This window comes from Ptychodera flava, unplaced genomic scaffold (assembly GCF_041260155.1).
Source record: "Ptychodera flava strain L36383 unplaced genomic scaffold, AS_Pfla_20210202 Scaffold_28__1_contigs__length_4768798_pilon, whole genome shotgun sequence".
Taxonomy (NCBI): domain Eukaryota; kingdom Metazoa; phylum Hemichordata; class Enteropneusta; family Ptychoderidae; genus Ptychodera; species Ptychodera flava.
In genome coordinates, this window is record NW_027248350.1 from 206757 (window position 1) to 225637 (window position 18881).

Sequence of the window (18881 nt, forward strand, 5' to 3'; positions counted from 1 at the left end):
TGCCAAAAATAGCAAAATTAGCCTCAAAAATATAAATTTGCATAGTTCACCGTAATTTGAACATATGTGATTAGGGTAATCCCTGGGGACCTGTAATTCAAATATGAAAAGATTTGTACTGGCTGTTTTGAAGAAAAACCTTGGATGTACAAATTAGAGGACAATGCTACACATCCACCCTTTATATTTAGCTAAAACCTTTTGCTAAGAACAAGAGACGTGTTGAGCTACAATACAAAATTATCTTAGGTTTGGCAACATGCTATGATCAACTAAATGTTACAAGGGCATAAACTTCCAAAGACGTGAAGTCTCCTTTGTCAGACGCAAGGGGGAATGAAAAATGAAGCAAGCAGAAAGTGACAGAAAATTCAGAGTGAAAATTTCAGAAAATTCAGTAATTCAGAGTGGACATTTTTACTCTGAACAATCCATCACTTTCAGCTTTAATTTTTCATTCCGCCCTTGCATCTGATAAAGGAGACTACACGTCTGTGAAAGCTTATTCTCCGGCAACATTTAGTTGATCATAGCATGCTACCAAAGCTTAGATTAATTCAGAAAAGAATTAGAGAAACTTATCAAAATTCAGTTACTGACCCTTGGAAGTTTAAATCTACATAAGAGATAAACTGAGGTTCTCAAGCTTGTTTCGAACAGCTACCTGTACACCCTTCTTCATTATTTCATATACAGTGCCTCTTTTCAAAACTGTTACAAAATATTGGCTTCTTCTTGTCATCAACTGATTAAAATAAAAAAGCCAAACTCTTATATGCTGAAACAATACATTGTATACTCTACAATGTTTAATTGATTTTTTTACATGCGATTGTCTCTACTAAAAGACATGTGTCAGCTGTGATTACGCAGCGGTACTATGCAAGGCGTATCGATCGCGCTCAGGTCAAGGGTTATCGCTACAGTTGTGTTGCGATGACCCTTGACCCGAGTGAGATCGATCGATAGGCCATGGCCAAAGTACCACTGCGTATTCACAGCTTGTTGTTGGTATACCAGCCACTGAAAGAAAAAAGGTTTCTTCACGTAGTTAAGCTATTTCAAAGTACAATACGATTAATTTCGAAGGATATTAATACAGATGCTTCAAAATCTAATACCTTTTACTATTTTGGAGAGAAAACTTACCCTTCCTTGTCTTGCTTCCGCACGATCACGACTTCAGGGTGCGCAAACAAGAAACATGTTGCAACTTCCGTTTTGATGCATCATGGGATAGGAAAGACCACCAAACTTGAACACCAAGTGTTAAGAAATAGAACGCCTCTTGCACGCCGATGTTACTATTTTCGAAACACCTGACATCACATCTTGGTCTTTGGCCAAAGGTCCATATATTTTTCTTTCATGAATTTGACTTTGTTTGTGTACCGTCTATTTACTGTCTGCTCTGTGCTGTTTGTGTCTATGTTTACAACTATTGTCTTACAAATTCTGACCTAGTGTTATTGGATTATGGATCGGTATGATGGCGATTATTTAAACGTTCATGGTGGTTTTCTCATTTTCTTGTCAAATTTTCAAAATTTCAACCCGTAATATACGTGTAAAATTATTTGTATACTTCCTTTTTTAGAAAAACATGCTTTCAGCAATTGTAGAACGAAAATATTTTTCATTTACTGAGAAATTCGTCGCACCGAAATCCGTGTACGTTTGCCGGACAGCGAGACAGAAGTAATTTAATATAGCCATTGTAAAGTAAAAACACAATGATTGTTGATTGTTTCACAGTATTGTAAAATTTCCGTGATGCTGAGTTTTTGAGCACTTGAAGGAGATGGTTGTTAACACTACGTGTTTAGCTTTAGAACACTATTGTTAATAATATGAACACTGGTGTTAACAATATGAACACTAGCCGTTCAAATTTGAACACCGACATGTACATTTTGAACGGGTAAAGACGGTCTAGCGTTCCACTATTTTTACAGTGTAGAATAGATTTGCCATCGCCTTGCATTGGACCTGCAGCTCTGTAGATATAACAAGGAACTGGCATTACGCTACTGGGCATTTCAAATGTTTTAGGGAAAGAGTCGACCAGCGATACTCTGCCGTCAAAAGGTCACAACGTAGATGGCTCTTTTGTGAAGTGGTAAGTAAGAAACAGCTTTTTAATTGCTTTCAGCACATTCTGCCCGACTTGGGCCGTACTGTCCGTAAAACTGCAAGGTTCTATCAACGAACGATATATATGAAACGTGAACATCGTAGTTAGTAGACACCGGTCCATTTCCATAACATAAACCATAGTGGAAAAGGGTCAAAAAGTGAGATACAGGGGCAAAAGTTTCATGTTAAACATAGTTGTTCAGAAATGTGTGTTTTGGCCTATGGCGCAAATCAGTTCTCCGCAAGTCTTACACCACTATCACCTACTATTTTTTTAAGTGCCGAATAACGACTGTATTATGGCATGATTTATTTGGGATAGTCATTACAAGCTGTGCCAACATTTTTATGAGGCACCAGGTAAAAGCGTCCCGTTGAAGAAATAATGTCTTTTGGAACGGAAGGGGACCGAGAAGAAAACGTACAGCTTTGCGCCGCTCAAAAGGGTGCGATCGTTCGACAGCTGTTCGGATCAGTAAGAGAAAATTGTGTACGTCGGAAACCTGAAGCGACAGCATCCTTTGCAAGACAATGTTCACTCACAATACATGTGTAGTAATCTATTATGTCATGCAAATTCACTGTTTCCTCTAGAAAAACGTAAAAGTCGAAACTTACAGTACATCGAAGCACAGATATACGACGAGACTTTCTATGAACGGACCCGACGCGACGAAGCAAGGTCGAGGACGTCATGACTTTTATAACTTTGACTCTGGAAATTTCTGTGTTTGTTATTTGTATTTGAGTAGTGTTTGCGTGTTCACGTGGATGTTCTCCTCATACTTCGGAAAAAATAGGACATTTGACTGGCTGTTAACCCAACCCAGATATCAGTACGTATACTTCAACCTAGATAGGGGTACGAACTAAAGGCGAGCGGCAGACTCACCTATTTTTCACACTTAATGTACCTTCCTTACATACGGCCACATCACACATCATTCGAAAGCTTATTATCTCTTCTTCAAGAAAATTGACGATGTGGCCATACCCCCCTAATATGCATAATTCACACAGGAATCCAATTTGCATAAATGCGATATAAAATTAGAAAATGCATTGTTAACTAGTACTCTAAACATACTTTTAAACTGTCGAGTGATATATCAAATGAAAGGTATTTGCATGTAGAATACAAAATAGGTATCCTAAGAGATATTTAAATTGATTTTACTGAAATATTTTCATCTTTATGTTGGAAAAAATATTTTCCCTTTTGAATAACAATACTTCATATATCAAATGAAAGGTATTGGCATGTAGAATAAAACTATGAATTCCAAACACGTATCTAAAATATTCTTATTGAATATTTTTTATTTAAATCGCGAATATCTTGACTTATTTTTATATTCATAAAATTGTGCAGTAAATACGAATAATGCCCACATTATGGAGCAGTAATATATGAACTTTGTTTTGCAATTGATTTTTGCTTGTTTAGGATACGCATACTGGAACCTTTTCCTGTCTAATGCCCATATAACTGAAAAACAAGAACATATAAAACACGATTGTGACTAATTCGGGATAATTGAATCTTCATATTTTTCAAATTTCTCAAACGTGTTTCGTGCCTTATAATTGAGTGTTGCAATATTATAAATTACTCATAAAAACAAGTAAAAAAAGAAAAGCAAATGAGCTTACATTTGTAGATTAAACCAACATTGCTTCACCATCCAAGTCCGAATAAGATGCAATCGTGTTATAAATAGCTGTGTGTTGAATAGCTCTTTTGCATTATTGATTCACATGAGCATACACTAACACAACAAACAACTTCCGCCCTATTGGATAGAAGTACAGAAGAAGGGCTCCGACTTGTTTTGATTTTTACCAGTGAGAAGTGCCATCCTTCGTCAATTGTCATCAGTTTGCGATGTGAGTAGTGTTTAGTTCTTTTGGGTCATGTTCGGTCCGGTTTCATCTTCGGCTAGGTGTATTTTCTTCGATTTTATTTTTTGTCATTTGTTAACCATGGTAGGCAATATGGCCGCCGGGAGGACAAGCCATTTCGGAATCTGACAGGCAAGCATGCTGTCAGGTGTACTAATATTGAAGATGTTCACGTTGAAAGCTATGTCGAAGAGATTGTTAAGAAAGTCTGAAGTGAAAATGTTATTGCTGCATCTGGAATGGATAAGTCCGTTGTTGTGTTCTTAGCAACACTCCGTAATGTTGACAGCATTTTTGAATCGAAGTTTGATTTGTTTGATGAATTAGTCGATGTGGAACACATGGTGAAACCGGCCTCAAAATTAGTTCTGTCAAATGTTCCTCCTTTCATTCCTGATGAAGTTTTGGAGGAATATTTATGGAAACTTAGTAGAGTTGTAAGACATATAAAATAAATTCCACTTGATTGTAAAAATGCTTCGCTGAAGCATGTGAAGTGGTTTAGACGACAAGTTCATCAGTGGTGTAATTCAGATCAAATATGATGACCGTTTTTATTCCGTTTACCTATCTATTGATGAACTGCGTTGTTTTCATTATGGACTAAAAGGTCATATCCGTAAACGTTGCCCTAACTATCATGATTATAGATCGTCAGAAAACAACGATAATGACTTTGAAAATGTTCAAAAAGACAATAATTGTGTGGATGAAAACTTAGGTTTAATTGATGTTGTCGAAAGTCAAGAAAATGCAAATGAAGGTGTTAATCAGCATATGAATACTACAGAAATTAACACCTCAACTTAAAGTAACGCCTCAAAGTCAACTCGCTTTGTTGAAATCAATGAGGCACAATGAGAGTCCGCTCACAAAGTCACATCTGTTGATGAAAATGCTGCAGATAAAAGGCCTCTCACCAGTAAAAACAGTCAACCCACTGACGCTCAAGAGAAAGAAAAAGGTGTTAACTCTGCTGCGAACGTCGATGCCGAATAAGACAAGGTACGAACCCCTGCTTCGCCTTCGTATTCTCCGCTTCCCTCTACTCACGTTTTATCATTCGACCCCCTTCTTCGTCATCATCTTCACTTATTCAGTCTCAGTCACTTGAGTTTCCTGAGACTCCTTTTACAGATGTCAATGTAAATGAGTCTCAGGATTTGTTTATTTTTCAGTCGCAGTCTCCAAGAAAAGTGTCTCAAAGTCAGTTTATTTGGTCAGGAGTGAAAACATCAATGTTCTCAGCGAAATGTCTGATCATGACAATAAGTCTGTTGTGTCTCAAATTTCTGACTTATCAGAATTTCAAGAAGAGCTACAATTCAAGCAATCTAATTTGCTTGAGTTTTTAGAAGACATTAAAGATTCTAAAAATATGATACAAAAATGTAAAGATTACCGCTCAGATTTTAAAGTTCTCATGTTATCACACTCATTCCTAAATAAGTTGATAACTCCTTCTTAAGGACTGGAGACCCATCAGTTTGCTTTGCTCTGATTATAAAATTTTCACTTAAGCTTTATCACTTTGCGTGAAGCAAGTTTTGCAAGATGTCATTTATGTAGATCAAAGTTATACTGTTCCAGGCAGACAGATATTTGACAATATTCATATAATTAGAGACTGCATTCATTTTCATAATGACATGAATCTTCCTCTTGGTATTCTTTTTTTTGGATCAGGAAAAAGCTTTTGATCGTGTCAGTTACAATTATCTTTTTCAAACTCTGCATGCGTTCGGGTTGGTGAAAATTTCATCAATTTTATTAAAATTCTGTATTACACAAACTGATAGTCTTACTTGTTCGTGTTACAGTTCCCTTACTGCTCCAGTTCAGTTTTCACGTGGTATAAGACAAGGTTGCTCATTATAAGGGCAGCTGTATGCAATTGTTATTAAACCTCTTTTACACAGAATAAGACAAGATGACAGTATTCAAGGTGTTATGATTCCAAATTCAAGTGATCGTAAATGTAAACTTTAAGCTTATGCTGATGACTTTAATACTCTTGTTACTTGTCATACTGATTTTTGAGGTTTAAATATTGGTTCTGACTTATCAGAATTCAAGAAAAGCTACAATTCAAGCAATCTAATTTGCTTGAGTTTTTAGAAGACATTAAAGGTTCTAACAATATGATACAAAAATGTGAAGATTACTGCTCAATTTTAAAGTTCTCATAAAGTCATTTGCTAACTTACGCAGGTCAGATATTGTCACTAGTCGACAAAAGTTGGTATTTGTGGCAATGTTACAACAACATGTTAGACAATGTAAAAGCTTGGCTATTACTAAACATGGGAAGTAAAATCGTTCTTGTTTTTGCTCGTCTAGTGATGGCAAGTTTCATTTCTTGGAACGTAAATGGTTGCCATGGTTCTTTGAAACGCTATTACATTTTGTCTTTGTTGAAGTCCAATCATTATGCTGATTGTATTTTTTACAAGAAACCTATTTCTGCAGTGGCTAATCAGGTTAATGGCAAGTAGTTTGGCGTGCGCCTATTTACTTCTCACATGGTAATAGTCATTCTGCTAGGGTTGCAGTGCTGTTTCCGCGAAACAAAAATGTTGATGTTGTTTCTGTAAAAAGTGTCGTCCGGAGTCGTCTACTTTATTAGGATATTAATATGGATGACACTTCCTTTCATTTGCTCAATAATTATGCTCCTTCAGGTGGAGATGATCATTGTATTTTCTTTGTTTTCCGTCTATGAGCATGCCAGTAATGTAAAAATTAACTGTCGTAAGTCCCAAGGTCTTTGGGTCGGCTCATGTCGTGGGCGTGCTGATCATCCGCTCGAATTCTTGGAATAGTATTGGTCTCAAAGTCCTTGGTACTTATTGGGCAACAGTAATGAGTATTTTTTAAATAACTGGAGTGAGTGTGTTACCAAGAATGACAATAACTTATCTTGGTGGAATAGGTATGCTCCTGCTATGTAATTCCAAGGCCGTGTTATCGTTATTAATCAACTTGCTGCAACTAAACTCTTTCATCATTTAATTTGCCTCTGTCCTCCTGCTTTTATCATTGATGAAATTCAGCACAAATTTCTTGATTTCTTCTGGCAAGAAAACATTGGTTGCCAAGTCGAACAGTTTTTGCTCCATTGAAGTTAGGAGGGCAAAATCTTATCGATCTCTCTTCACGTGTGAAAGCTTTCAGGTTAAATTATCTTCAAAGATACCTGTATTCAGGTCTGGATTATCCTTCATTTTTGTTTGCTGATTTTTATGTCTCAAAATTTGAATTCATTTGATATGTACTGTCTGTACAGGAATTTAATTTCAGTAATAAACGTTCATTTGAAAAATAAAAAATCTTTTCTTCTTCTTCTCCTTTTCACAAGTTCTCTCCGTCTCGCTCCAGCATCAGTTTCATAGTCATTTCGCAGTTTTTGATGATTTTTTACAGTCCAATTTTGTTTAGTATTCTCAGTAATTGACCATCATTTGCTTAAAGCATTTGTCAGTTTTCATTTTTGCTTTTTGTCTCAAAATTTGAATTGTTTTGATATGTACTTGTCTGTACAGGAGACTAATTTTAGTAATAAACGTTTATTTGAAAAATCAAAATCTTCTTCTCCTTCTCAAAAACCGCTGCATGTACACTTTCCAAACCTCACGCATTGATCACAGCCAATCAGAGATGGTGCACCTTACCCTTGAATTTTCAATCAGTCACGTAACTTGCGGTCATGTTTGATCTACCAAAACTTTAAACTGGCTTCTCCTGCTGAACCAGGGTTCTGGTCATTTGAACTTTGGTGTGTAGCAAACATGTACCTTTGTTTTTAAAAATTGCAAATAATCTTTTTAGTGGTCACGTGAACTTTGCCGTTTTTTATTTTTTTTTTCAGTATAAAATTAGATAAATCTGTGCATTTATGTATGCTTGATTATTTAGATTATTGTTCTTGATTTGACTAGAGTGGTTACAAGTCTATGGTTGTGTAAGAAATTTGATTTTGAAATTTCACCGAAATGTCAATTCACTATGCATGGTGTACGTATTTCGTTGGTGATATCCTATTCAGGAATATTACATGGACAATCAAAGTTTTAGCCATAAAATCAGCTTCTGTCAAAAGTGACCCTCCCCCCCAGATAGGTTTGTACAAAGTGACCCTCCCCCTTGAACTGTTTTCAAAAAAGTGACCCTCCACCCAATTCCCCGGCCCACCCCAACTGTAATTACTGAAGGCTCCCTTACATTGCGAGGAAATGTTTCATGTCCTTACTTTTGTGCTCTCTATATAGAGGGACACACTATCATGAAAGAACATTATATCATGCGCGCAAATTTCATATTTCACGTTCAGTACGCAGGGCATATTCATAGGTGGTGCAGGCCGATTAAGTTGACAGGCTGTTTGGTATTTTTCAGTGATTCATTCACACGTTTTGCGTAATTGTTCAAGTATTTCCATATTTAGAGGGCGTAGTTCAGCTTTATACTTACCAAAGAAATACTAGTACATGTGCTCAATCACTTTTGTTATCACGTAGAAAATAATGTCGTCTCTCGCCAATATGAATTTGGTCAAATACGTTTACACTGTCTATTTTAAGTACTCAGTGCTGTAGCCCATCCATGATATTCAAAGAACGTACCATACCTTTCTCCTGCAACATGTCTTTCAGTTTCCCTGTTTCTCGTGCAAAATAGTCATTCAATGACAAAGTATGTAATCTTTAGTGTATATTTTTTTCTCACAGATGACCTTTTCTGCAAAAGACAGACCTCAAACTACATGGCTACTTTACACGTCTTTTCTCTTGCGGCCTGCTTAGTACAAATGTCATGGGGCTTCATGCCTTTTGATAGCAAAGACGAAGATCTGGTATATGACGACGGTGATTACATTCAGTATTGTGAACTGGACACATTATATTACGGTAATGTCAGCAGAGGCAACCCGGAGAGGTTCGTCTTCCTGATTGAAGATGGAACGAACATGGTAGGAGCCTTTTTGTTCCAGATATTGTTTTGTTTGCATGTTAATTACTATTACTTCAATCATTGTACTCTAAGGTAAAGAGCACAATTAATTGACAGGGTAACAGTAACAAGTCTTGGATTAGCTATTTTTGCAGTCCCATCCTCCAACAAATGAAAGTCAAAATTTCAGAGCCCCCATTGCCGGGTCAGCAAAAAATTGGATGCCCCATTATAAAAAAAAAGTATAAAAGGCTCCAGGCACTTACGTATCCCTAAGCTCCTTCAGCAATGTATATCTATCTATCTATCTCTATCAATCAATCGCAGGCACTTACTTATCCCCTAAGCTCCTTCTGCAAAGTATATCTATCTATCTATCAATCAATCTATCTATCTACCAACTACACATATATGACACCGATTGTCGAGATCCAAGGAGTAAGGATACTCGCACACGTTTCTCGAACTCGTCTTGATGAAACTACGGCCATTTGAATTTCTGAACTGAGCGTGTAATGCACAGAGAGCCGCCTAACTCTACGCTGACATCTAACCTATCGAAAAATTATTTTGAGCACCCGCAAGTAGGCTAAGGCATGTGAGAGAAATCTTCTCATGAATATGCTTTAGGGCTTATGAATAATTATTAACAAAATAACACTGCACATGCGTAAGCGTTCGTATTGACGCGTCGAGTAAGCTTTCTTCTACTCAGGGCGTTCATTATACGGAAGCCCCACATTATATGGACCAAAAATTTTGTGAACCAAGGACATCGCTCGCAAATAAAGCAGAATTAATGCAACGACCAATGTTTGTCTGAACGATATATCATATGAGCCGACGAGGTGAGTAACAATCAGAATATGCTTCTGTGGGCCGTGTGTAGCTAAACAGCGCAGTCCAGATAGATTATGAGGTCAGTCTGCGTAAACAGTTTGTGGTTTGGGCTAGCTTCCTTTGAGCTTTGTGGCCAAACTCGGCCTTGTTCATAAGTATGAATTACGGTGTTGAACAGAGATAAATTCGAACTTTATTCTCTAAAATGTATAGGTTTAGCTTGTGTAATAATGGCTACAGGAAGGAGGGAGGTGAACAAAATCTCTATTGACTGTGACTGAATTACAATAAACGTTTTAGTTAAATGAAAAGTACATCAAGGTACGGGTCACTTAGTTCATTGATTGCGTGACCATACAAAATCACGTGATTCTCTCAGTGTTAAATGGTCAGTTCATGATAAGCTTTAGCAAGGAACATTTCATCCACAAAATTTAAAGTGATCTGCATATAGATCAACATCAACAGATTCACGTATATATATATAAATATATATATATATATATATATATATATATGTGTGTGTGTGTATATGTATATATATATATATATATATATATATATATATATATATTATATATCTATATAATTACGAAGTATGCGGTTCGATTTGTCCGATACAAAGTGCTCAATACAAAAGTAGAGCGAGATATATAAGGTTTGCTGGAGAATTGATTTTACAATTTCATCTGTACAACGTTGTTTCGTGAGTCGCGAGGCTCACTCATCAGGAGACTAGACTGGAGTGAATCTACATGGGCTAAACATCTCTGGTTATATCACACAGGTGGTGGGATTTTGGTTGAGATTGACAGTTGTTGCATAACAATAAATTATGCTGCTATGAATATTCATGTTTACGGAGAGGACTGATTTACTTCGTTGGATATACCGGGAGTTACTAGTCATTGCATAACAATGTCTTGCTTCTGTGAGGGCATGATGACACAAGTTCATTTCTTTTATTGAGTGTGGAACATTCTTGATGGCGGATGATAATAAATTTTTCTGTTAAGGTTGTTGGAAAGGCTAGAGCGCCAGTTATAAATTTCAACAAAACTATTAAAATATAAAAGTAGTCAACATTGTCTGTGGAATAAAAAGCTAGACATTTGGGCACAAAGGCATTGCAGAGTTATAGCCTGTTAAAACTTCTGAAAACTGACCAAATATATACATATATGTCAATAACTCAGGAACCAAAAGTGCTACATCCTTCATATTTGGTATGACGGGAGACCATATGGTGCCATATCCGGTACCTCATAAAATATGCACATATCTAATTTTGGGAAAGCAAACACAGCTAGAGGTCTGATTTTTGGTATATGGGGATAAGTATGGAATACAATTTTTTCAACAAAATGTCACGTGACCTCGATGACCTTTGACCTCAAATATACATATACGTCCATAACTCAGGAACCAAAAGTGCTACATCCTTCATATTTGGTATGATGGGAGACCTTATGGTGCCATATGTGGTACCTCATTAAATATGCACATATCTAATTTTGGGCAAGCCAATAGAGCTAGAGGTCTGATTTTTGGTATGTAGGGATAAGTATGGGATACAATTTTTTCAACAAAATATCACGTGACTTTGATGACCTTTGACCTCAAATGTACATATACGTCCATAACTTAGGAACCACAAGTGCTACATCCTTCATATTTGGTATGATGGGAGACCTTATGGTGCAATATCCTGTACCTCATTAAATATGCACATATCTAATTTTGAGCAAGCCAACAGAGCTAGAGGTCTGATTTTTGGTGTTTGGGGATAAGTATGGGATACAATTTTTTTGACAGAATGTCACATGACCTCAATGACCTTTGACCTCAAATATACATATATGTCCATAACTCAGTAACCACAAGTGCAACATCCATCATATTTGGTATGATGGGAGACCTTATGACGCCACATCATAAACCTTATTAAATATGGACATATATAATTCTGGGCAAGCAAATAGAGCTAGAGGTCTGATTTTTGGTATATGGGGATAAGTATGGGATACATTTTTTTTGACAAGATATCATGTGATCCTGATGACCTTTGACCTCAAATATATATATTTGTCCATAACTCAGTAACCAACAGTGCTATACCCTTCAACCTCAAATATTCGTATGTACCTAAACATGAGCAACAATTAGTACAAAAACCTTCATGTTTGGTATAATTGCAGATCTCAAGGTGACGCCTAATGTTTCTCATCAACTATGCGAGCTGCTCGGCCCCTACAACGCTGCTTGCAGCTTTAATTAGGGACAAAACCCTGTTGGGCTTGTCCCCTATTGTATTTACTCTGGATCACTTCTTCTTCTTCTTCTTCTTCTTTCCTCTTCTTCCATAAATTCTTTGCAAAGCTAGATCTCAAAAACCGTTGTGCGCAGCCTTTTCAAATTTGCAGGGCATAATAAGCATACTGAGTACTGGTGCACCTGACCCGTCATATTCGGATTGGATACATGAACTGGCTTTTATTAATTATTTAAAATTTTAATTTCACCTAATTTGCATAAAAATTGAAAAATCGAAAATCTGTTAAGAAACTTTTTAGACCATACTACCTAGATGCTACATACCAAATTTCAGGAATTTTCACCTTGCCGTTTATGAGAAGGAGATTTTTAAAGTATTATTTTTCTGATTTTTCAATATCCTTTGACCTCCCCTATACCTCTGCAGCTAAGCTATACCAATGGCTTATTCTGGCCTATGTGAAAGTCCTGGTGGGCCGGGGGCTAGTGACTACTGAACAATGACCAACAGGGGATCAAAATGCAAATCAATATTTTGAGGATGAACTTGACCTATGACCCTAGCATGTTTCAATACCTCATTGATTATGCACATATCTATTTCCAGCCTTCAAACTAGAGCTAGAGTTCTGATTTTTGGTACACAGGGACATGTATCAGTGTTAAGGTTTTTTTAACAAAATGTCACATGACCAGCACATCCTATACCTCATTGATTATGCACATATCTAATTCTGGGCAAGCCAATAGAGCTGGAGGTCTGATTTTTGGTATATAGGGATAACTATTGAAAACAATTTTTTTCACAAAATGTCACATGACCTTGATGACCCTTGACCCCAAATATACATATCTGTCCATAACTCAGTAACCACAAGGACTACATCCTTCATATTTGGTATGATGGGATACCTTATGGTAACATATGCCGTACCTCATTAAATATGCACATATCTAATTCTTGGCGAGCCAATATAGCTAGAGGTCTGCTTTTTGGTATATAGGGATAACTGTGGGATACAATTTTTTTGACAAAATGTCTCATGACCTCGATGACCTTTGACCTCAAAATACATACCTGTCCATAACTCAGTAACCACAAGGGCTACACCCTTCATATTTGGTATGATGGGAGACCTTATGGTACCATATGTCATGCCTCATTTAATATGCACATATCCAATTTTAGGGGCCAACTGAGCTAGAGGTCTGATATTTTGTATATAGGGATAACTGTGGGATACAATTTTTTTTGACAAAAATGTCATGTGACCTCGATGACCTTTGACCTCAAATATACATATCTCTCCATAACTCAGTAACCACAAGGGCTACACCCTTCATATTTGGTATGATGGGAGACCTTATGGTACCATATGTCATGCCTCATTAAATATGCACATATCTAATTTTCGGCAAGCCAACTGAGCTAGAGGTCTGATTTTTGGTATATAGGGATAACTATGGGATACAATTTTTTTGACAAAATGTCACGTGACCTTGATGACCTTTGACCTCAAATATACATATCTGTCCATAACTCAGTAACCACAAGGGCTACACCCTTCATATTTGGTATGATGGGAGACCTTATGGTACCATATGTCATGCCTCATTAAATATGCACATATCTAATTTTGGGCAAGCCAACTGAGCTAGAGGTCTGATTTTTGGTATATAGGGATAACTGTGGGATACAATTTTTTTGACAAAATGTCACGTGACCTCGATGACCTTTGACCTCAAATATACATATCTGTCCATAACTCAGTAACCACAAGGGCTACACCCTTCATATTTGGTATGATGGGAGACCTTATGGTACCATATGCCATACCTCATTAAATATGCACATATCTAATTTTGGGCAAGCCAACAGAGCTAGAGGTCTGATTTTTGGTATATAGGGACAACTAGTGGATACAATTTTTTTGACAAAATATCACGTGACCTAGATGACCTTTTTTTCCTTAAATATACATATTTGTCTATAACTCAGTAACCAAGAGTCCTATACCCGTCATATTTGGTACGATCTTAGACCTTGTGATGCCACATGCAGTACCTCATAATTGTGCACATTTCGTATTTTGAGCTAGCAATAAACCTAGTGTTCTGATTTTTTGTTGACAGATGAAACATAAGGTACGAAAGTTTAGTTGGAAAAAAGACGTGTAACAGTCATGACCTTTGCCCTCTCTGATTACATTTGCCTTATTTTTCCCACTTAAGATTGCTTTGGCCCCGGCATTGCTGCTTGCAGCTATATTTCTTTCTTTCTTCTTCTTCTCCCAATTTTTTGCTAGTCTAGATCTGGAAAACCACTGCACGTACGCTTCTCAAACCTGGCACATAGATCAGGGCCAATGAGAAGGTGTGCACTTAAGCCTGAATTTTTAATTAGTCACGTGACCTGGCAGCCATATTGGATTTCATGAAAATTTGTAAATCACTACAACTCATAAAAACAAAGGGCAAATCATCTACAAATTTGGTGTGTGGCATACTTGCCATTTGCCCTTTAAACTTGACTAATAAAATTCTTAGCGGCCACGTGACCTTTGACCTTTGACCATATTGGATTTTGTGAAAAAAGTGATTTAATCTTTAAAAATCTTCTTCTCCAGAACCAACTGATTCCACTGAAATTCAACATGTAACATGTGTAGTGTGATCTCTTTCAAGTTTGCGAAACGCGTTTGGATTGGTCACTTGGTTTGGCTGCCAAATTGGATTTTGCGGAAATCGTGATTTAATCTTTAAAAATATTTTTCTCCAAAACCAACGCATTAATTCGACTGAAATTTGACATGTTACATCTTAAGTGTGATCTTTTTCAAGTTTGCGAAAGGCGTTCAGATCGGTTATGTGGTTTGGCCGCCATATTGGACACACCGATTCGACTGAAATTTGACATGTTATATCTTAAGTGTGATCTCTTTCAAGTATGTGAAAGGCGTTTTGATCGGTCACGCGGTTTGGCTGCCATCTTGGATTTTGTAAAAATCCTCATTTAATCTTTAAAAATCGTCTTCTCCAGAAACAAAACACCGATTCAAGTGAAATTTGACATGTAACATCTTAATTGTGGTCTCTTTCAAGTTTTCACTTGGCGTTTTGATCGGTCACGTGGTTTGGCCGCCATATTGGATTTTGCAAAAATAGTGATTTAATCTTTAAAAATCTTCTTCTCCAGAACCAATACACCGATTCGACTGAAATTTACATGTAGCATCTTAAGTGTGATCTCTTTCAAGTTTGCGGAAGGCGTTTTGATCGGTCACGTAGTTTGGCCGCTATATAGATTTTGGGAAAATCATGATTTAATCTTTAAAAATCCTTTTCTCCAGAACCAACACATGGATTCGACTGAAACTTTACATGTAACTTGTTAAGTCTGCTCTCTTTCAAGTTTGCGGAGGGCGTTTTGATCGGTCAAGTGCTTTGGCCGCCATATTTGATTTTATGAAAATAGTGATTTAATCTTTAAAATCTTCTTCTCCAGAACCAACACACCAATTCGACTATAATTTCATTCATCTCAATTCAATTAAATTCAGCATATTTTAGACCTTGCAACATTCAGGCACCTGGACTTGTCTGCATATCTACAGCTGATCAACTGGGCCCCGTCAAAGCTGCTTGCAGCATTAATTACATTATATTATTCATAGTCAACACCAAGGTGTTGCAGAAATTTTGCTGCTATTAGTTTCTGTTTGTAGACTCTGTGTATCTTAGAATTATTTTTTTTTGCCATCTAGGGAAGTAAAATCACCACAATGAGACCCACAGAACTGTTTCTCCAACTCTTTGATTGTATACTTCGCTGCATTGCATGATTTTACTTTTGCTTTTGCTTTTGAATCCTCATATGAATTTTTTATTCCCTGCTGTGAGGATTATTTTTGAGCTGTCGCCAGTTTTTTTCTGAATTCTCTGACTTCAAGTGTTTTACCAAGAATGAACTCAACATTTTTCATTGTTTCTGATTCCTTTGATTTATCGGTGGAATCTACAACTGCTGTTACAGTGGTTTTTTCACTTCTGTCATCACAAGTGTTAATATTGTCATTAGTGTTTCTGACAGTCATTTATGTCTGTGTTCTTGTTCTGATGTTATGTCGTTGATATTTCAGAAGCTTCAACTTCATTAACAGCTTCTGAAATATCAGTTGACGAAGCCAACTCATCTTGGCATTGCCTGCCATCACCATTGCCACTACAGGTAGGTGTATCTTGTGCTATGTAATCCCTTGTTCAACTTCTACAAAACGCATCTTCATCTGGACCACTGCAACTTTCCTCATGTGAAAACCAGTGCTAATTTTAGGCTATACAGGGTCTGATATGCCTTCGGTACTGTCATCAAAATTGTCTGTAAACGACAAAGCCCACACATTTCTAGACATTGGTTAATATCTTTGTATTATCGGCATGTTAATATAAACCATAATTTTCCAGCTGCAAGAAATAATATTGTGATTACAAAAGAACATACACATACAATTCTCATGACATGTCTTCATGTATTTACTTCACAATCCCTAAGAGGGACTGCATTCAAGTTGATATTACTGTAAATTGATTTGTCTTACCATTGCCGTTGGCAGAATGTCCATCATATCAAATACACCACTGCTGTCTCCATTCTCGTCATAAAGCCTGATTTGTTGTTTTGCCTGAGTTGGTGTTATTTTATGTTGGTGTATTTTTCGAAGATTTGTAAGGTCATCTGCAAAAATTCTGTGTTGTGTGTCTTCAGACAGAAAGTGTGATATACTTTGACGATTGCTTAGAATTTTACGCTTGAATTTAGTTTGGATGACTGACAATGAATGACCGACAGTAACCCCTTCTGCACGTGGCACATGGTGAAAATTATATCCGTTGTTTATTTTCTTGATCTTGTGAAGTAGCCGTCCATCTTCTTTTAGTGAATATATTGATTTTGTATTGTTTTGACAACTGCTTAAGTCATTAGCAGTGACCGGACTTTATGTTGACAGATGTAGTGATGGGAGCAGCCTTCCTGACTTCCCATTAGGAGATTGTCTTTAGTTAATTACAGAAAATACGGCTAGTTTTCAATCGGGTTCGAACCCAGGACATATGGCATCAGTCGCCTAGAAATATGTTTTTTACTATAACCCAAACGGGATTCGAACTCCCACACACTCACGGCAACATCGCCTAGCTGCTAGGCCTTACACAAAACCAGTCAGATACCGTTTCCAACCCAAAAGAGTTGGTCACAGCCACCAACTTAGATGTTACAATCGCATTACAAAGTCATGACAATACGCAGATCCTCACTCAGTATAAAGTGCACTTTAGTGTGTTAGATGTAGAACCTGTTGGGACGCCCGAGACGACATTCGACAGTGACCCGACGATTATCGTTAGACCTAAGTAAGTCATAGAAGTTTACATTGTAACTTGTATGTCACTTAGGCAAGAAAGTACGCGGACTTAGAGTATATTTGTGTACATGTTGTCGTCTCTGCTGACCGATGTTCTACCCGAGAGTGTGTGTATCAAAAGCCTACCATGGTACGTTTCATAATTGGTGATAGCAGTGGGATGGACTAAAACCAGCGCCTTCTGCTTGACAAGATATGTTGGTGACGCTAATCATTCAAAGAATTAGTACGTACATTTCTGTTGCTTGAACATTGCTTGTGTTACAATGCCAGGCCGTTGACAACGATCATCGAACCCCCTGTTGCAAAATATCCCAATATGGCCAGCTATACCATAGCCCAAACTGTTGTAACTCCATCAAATTTTATGGGAGACTTGATGACGACGTTCAACATTTGACCACGCCGCCCATGCTAATAGGTGGTCGAACGAACGGAAAGCTGAAATATTGCCTGCCTATCTACGAGTGTTTGCAGCCCACTTTTGGAACCACTTGAACGACCAAATTAAGTACTAATATGTACATGTTACCACTGCCCTGAGATAAAATTTCCTGCCACAAGAAACTCAGATACTTTTCTACAACAAACTGTATAATCACAGTCAGAAACCAGGTGAGCCTGTGGAGGAATTCGCTATAATTATACAGCGCTCACATGGATATGACCCATTTCAGTCTGACCTCATAATAGAACATTTCATCCGAGGATTGTGTTTGTCTCTTAAGCGAATGGTGATGTCAAAAGAACCTGTTACATTTGCAGAGGCCGTGCATGTTGCCAAGCCGAAGAATGCAATGAAGAGCTTGTCCACAGTAAGAGTTATGTTTCGTTGTATTTTTTGGTTTGTTATGTGATGTCTACTCGCTGTTGAAATGTAATATGTACTTCTTAAAAAGGATGGCAAAACTATATTACTTTTATATCATAAGTTGTATGAATTCAGGGCCAGGGACTTGATTAGTTCACTAGAACTACTTCCATGGTCCCCACCAGTAATGTTGACACATTTTTTTCTGGTGAAAAAAATCATTATCAATTTTTAATTGTCAATACCAAGAAGACATGACTTTGGCTACTGTACAACCGCCCACTGCCGAAAATGTGATGCAAACTATGCTTATGACTTCAATGAAGAAAATGGAATCTATGATAGACGAAAAGATGGAAATATTCAATGCCCTGTTAGAGAAGAATTCTCATTCTGCTGTTAAATCTGTAGAAACCAGTGAACCACCGATGGGTTGCCGATTTGTAATATTTGTCACCGTGTTGGACGTCTGAAGCATTGTTGTCCTGAACACCAGCATCAACACCTTTCAACCAACCGACTTGGTTCCCGCCATAGCAGCAGTA

The 18881-nt window shown here is 37.2% G+C and overlaps 1 protein-coding gene across 1 annotated transcript in view; it reads left to right on the forward strand.

Annotated features, from left to right (window-relative positions):
* LOC139126942 (SID1 transmembrane family member 1-like) overlaps window positions 1-18881 on the forward strand; it is a 53064-nt gene that overhangs the window by 31800 nt on the left and 2383 nt on the right. The window lies entirely within an intron of this gene.